This window comes from Mastomys coucha, unplaced genomic scaffold (genome assembly GCF_008632895.1).
Source record: "Mastomys coucha isolate ucsf_1 unplaced genomic scaffold, UCSF_Mcou_1 pScaffold21, whole genome shotgun sequence".
In the NCBI taxonomy this organism is placed as follows: domain Eukaryota; kingdom Metazoa; phylum Chordata; class Mammalia; order Rodentia; family Muridae; genus Mastomys; species Mastomys coucha.
The window spans coordinates 82,412,251-82,416,731 of NW_022196904.1; the positions used below are offsets into that span (position 1 = coordinate 82,412,251).

General features: G+C 39.2%; 1 pseudogene; it reads right to left on the minus strand.

Moving 5' to 3' along the window:
• Nucleotides 1–1,425: 1,425 nt before the first annotated feature.
• On the minus strand, nucleotides 1,426–2,184 carry LOC116100648 (annotated as a pseudogene).
• Nucleotides 2,185–4,481: the final 2,297 nt, after the last annotated feature.

Below are 4,481 nucleotides of genomic sequence, written 5' to 3' on the forward strand. Positions count from 1 at the left end.
TATCATGTGCAAATTAGTGTCTGAATTAATGTTGTGTAGCTGCTGCTGGAAAAAGAAACCTATTTTATTGCATAATAAAATGTTTTTAATTGTTGGAGTAGAACAGCTTTATTACAAACCCATTACTTTGGGAAACAGTAAACTTTTCATTGATCAAAAATGTTACCAGTCATACAAGACTGAAAATAGAGAATAGCACCCTTGAAAGGGAGAAATAAAGCAAAATAAAGTAACAGTATATTTTTAAATGCAAAATGGAACATAATTAAGAAACATGGTTAAAGCAGAGTTTAAATAAATTCAGTTGTTTGAAGTCAGTTGTTTATATCAAGAGTTTTGAAGTCTTGGCTTGTATTTTAATTTAGTTTATATTTTAATTCAAAAAAGATTTATACAACTATTAAATTAAAGATTAATGAAACAAATCTGTTTTCTTGGTGTTTTAATTATAGACACTTTTGATAGTGTGTATATCATGCTTTCAATTTATGAAAAGCAATGATACTTTTATTAATGGAAAAATATTTTTGTTAATATATTAATAACTTTACAGTTATACATATGCCAAGTGTGCATTTATATGCACTTGTATAAATACTGTTTTCTATATGGAATGAGTCATAATAATTATTATTAATATAATGCCTTCTAATAATAATTACTCAATAATTTAAATGAAATTTTATAGGTTTAATTTAAATCCAAATATTGATAATGAGACGATGGATCACCTAACATAACATATATTTAACAAGCATAATGATCTGAGTTTGGATCCCTGATATCCACATAAAAACAAGGCATGATAGCCCATTAATCTCAAGTGCTGGGTTAGAAGGATAGAGGTAGATAAATATATTCTAGGGGGTTGACGGTTAGCCAGTCTAACTGAAACAACAAGCTGTATTTTCTGTGGGAGCCGGTATCTCAATAATTAGTGCACAACAAAAGACACCTCAAGACCACTTCTAGATCCCTCCCCAACATTTTCTAAAAAACATGTCATTTATGGTGGTTTGAATGAGAATGGCCCCGTTAGGCTCACATACTTTTTGTTTTTTCATATGGTGTTTATTGATGCCTGATAATTGGACAAGTCCCTTTCTTTCTCTCTCTCTCTCTCTCTCTCTCTCTCTCTCTCTCTCCCTCTGTCTTTCTTTCTCTCTTTCTTTCTTGTTTGTTTGTTTGTTTTGTTTTTTGGGTTTTTTTTTTCGATACAGGGTTTCTCTGTGCAGCCCTGGCTGTCCTGGAACTCACTCTGTAGACGAGGCTGGCCTTGAATTCAGAAATCTGCCTGCCTCTGCCTCCCAAGTGCTGGGATTAAAGGTGTGCGCCACCACTGCCCGGAGACAAGTCCCTTTCTGACAACAAACTGGAAGCTTTGCCATTCTTAAATTGAGCCTTGCAAAGACGGGCTGCTTGAATTCACTTAAGGAGCTGGAGGATAGTGTTGAAAGGGGTCTGGTTCTCAGAGGACTTAAGTCACGCTGCACATTGGTTGGTGCTGCCCCACTACTACCCCTAGTCTGCTGGAGCATGGACCACAGCACCACAACTGCCACAGTGAGCTCATTCCCAACCCAGCCATGGGCTTTTCCCCACAGCGGAGTTCATAGAGTGGAATCCAGCTGCTTTTTCTTTACTGCTCCCTTCTTTCAGCTGAAACATGGCGATATCACTCAGCTATCGAAGACGATTAGGCTGATAGCATTATGCTTCTGGCCAAATAGAGAGATCAGTAAACGTGCGATGTTCCCTCCTCCTTCAATGGCCACATTGTTTGTACACTGAACTTCATCTGGGTCTTGGGCACGTTCTTCCAAATCAGAGTGAAGCCCTGCTGATATTCGTGGCAGGATTGTTTTCTAGCTTGATCCAACAAAGCCCTTGAGAAGATTCTCAGGAACATTCTTGACAGACGAAATGTGTGTGCACAGTGGCCAGGATCCTGTAGTGTCCACAGAGCAGCCCGTGCAGCCCAAGCACGGACAGTAGTGGGGAGGCTGGGTTTGCATTGATCATGATGTCTATCAGCGGCCCATAATCTTTTCCAAGCATGAAATTCAACTCCAATGCGTTTGTGGTTAAAGTCGTGGGCTTGTCAATTTGCAGGCTGTTGGTTACAGACTTCCGTATCTGGGGTGTGAATCATCTTCGAAAGGCCATGAGTGCAGCCTTCAACTCATATAAGGTTCATATACTAGAATGCTTACTTCTGGTGGAACTCTTTGGGAAGGATTAGAAAGTGCGTCACTAGGGGTGAGCTTTGTTGTTTCAAAACATCAAGCCAGCCCACCCCGCCCCTGGCTCCCTAATGCTTGTGTCTCAAGATGTGAGCTCTTAGGTGTAAGCTAATTAAATGCTTTCTTTTACAAGTTGCCTTGGTCATGGTGTTTTATCACAGCAATAGAAAATAACTAAAAGACTATTTTTAAATTTTGTGATTATTTAAGCTGAATGTATGAATTCATTTTCTCTTAATAATATTATATTAATTGTTATTCAATACCTAGTATCTGTTAGGCGCTAGGGTCCCAAGAGATATGGTCTCTGTTGTTGAGTAATAAACACCCTGATAGAAAGATACTGATTAAATGAGTAGCTGAATATAAGCTTTGTAAAATTCAGGTTTTTTGGCTTGTTTGTTTTGTTTTGTTTTTAACATTCATAAAATGAGTCTCGCTTTTCTTTGTTCTTTGACGAGTCACCTGAAATGAAGAAATATTTGTAAATAACTGAGAATGTACCCTGAGCAGATTTTAGCAGGTGCATATTTAAAGGAGCACATTTAACAGAGCTAGTGTTTTCATCCCTTCCTTCTGAGGTATTAAAAACACCACCCATAAATACATCTTTCATGTAAGTTTGGTTAGAGAAACAATATAAGCTCTAAGGCAAGGGTTTACATCCTTCTGGTGCTTGCTGATTTGTTTTTTGCCCCCAGATAATTGGAATTGGTTGCATGATAGGTTACAAAGAATTTTCACATAAGTTGAGACACTATGATACTTACGATTTGTTTGTGACCTCTACAATATGTATGTCATTCCTCAGCATCTGAAGGATTATATCATGAGTCCCTGAAAAAGAAGGTCTGTGGAGTGGAGGGCCATAAGAGGAAGCCTGGTGAGGTCGAGCTAGGGCTTGAAACCCCAGAAACCCAAAAGGGATGGTAGGTACCAGGGTGCAGCCAGGCAATGGGGGAGCGAAAGGGATAGGATAGAATGACCTGTTTGGTGCTCTGGCCAGCTTGGGTGTCTATCTGCATACATCCTGCCCTGCTGGATGGGGGTCTGTATCCCAGTCCTCGAGGAATCTTTGGGCCTCCCGGAGGCCATGGACACAGATTCTAGCCCTGGGTGGTCGCAGGCAACGCTGGACACCACTTAGGAACTAAGAACAAATTGGGGGCTCAGTCTGCTCCAGGGCTGAAAGGACAGAGGGGACAGGGAAAGGAAGTGGTCACCTGGTGCTTCAGGCACCAGTGGTGACATGAGTGGGAGTTCTTGATCTGGTCTCACCGCTGCAAACTCTGGGGCTGGGTCATCATGATGCATCTACTTAAAAGGAGGCAATGCATGGTCGTAAGATGTTTTATTGTTACTTCCTGTTGTTTTTGTTGTATCTTAACATGAAAATTAATATTACCAACATATCCTAATCGATTGAAATCCAAAAATAGGAGGAATTAGAAATTTGTTGATTGTCATCCAATGGTCTCTCTAATTTGGTAATTGGAGAAATAGGTCCAATATTGTACAATCCATATACACTTTCAGCTTGTTTGTTGGTGACAGTGTCTTGCTGTGCACAACATAATAGTCTTGAAATCTTGCTTCTCCTATCTCAGCCTCTCTTTTAGTAGTATTGTTTATTTCATGTTTTTACACTATACTATGGTTTTCAGAACAGCTTACATATTACAAAAGTATTTATACAGCCAAAAGAAACATAGACAATTAAATTAGGAGGTAGCTTGTAAGAGAACAACAAAGTGAGACTGAATGCTTTGCTTGACATTTGTAACTCTTGTATCAAGTTTGAAGAAGAGGACTTTATAAGTTACTGTTTCTCTGAGATGAATGCTTTTCCAAATTATCACAGCCAATGAACCAGATTCTTACCCTCACCTAATATCTGTGCTACCCTCCAAGCAGAACCAGTGTTCATTGAAACAGTTGGTGAATGACTTTATGGATAGACCATCTTAATACACACACCATTTCTTAAATGAATGGAACCTGTTCTCTGTGGGCTGAGAATAAAGTCATTTACTCAAGTCAAATAGCTTTGACCATAGCAGGAAGTTCCTGTATCCAAAAATCGGGCCTACAGTTCATTCCTTGGCTCAGCAGAACTGTCAACTCTCAGCTTAGTTACGATAGAGGTAAAATGCTTTGGTGATGTGAGGGTCAATGAAGTACAGCCTTATTACAATGAAATCCAATGTCTAAAAATTGTTCTTATTTTGGGCTTGTACC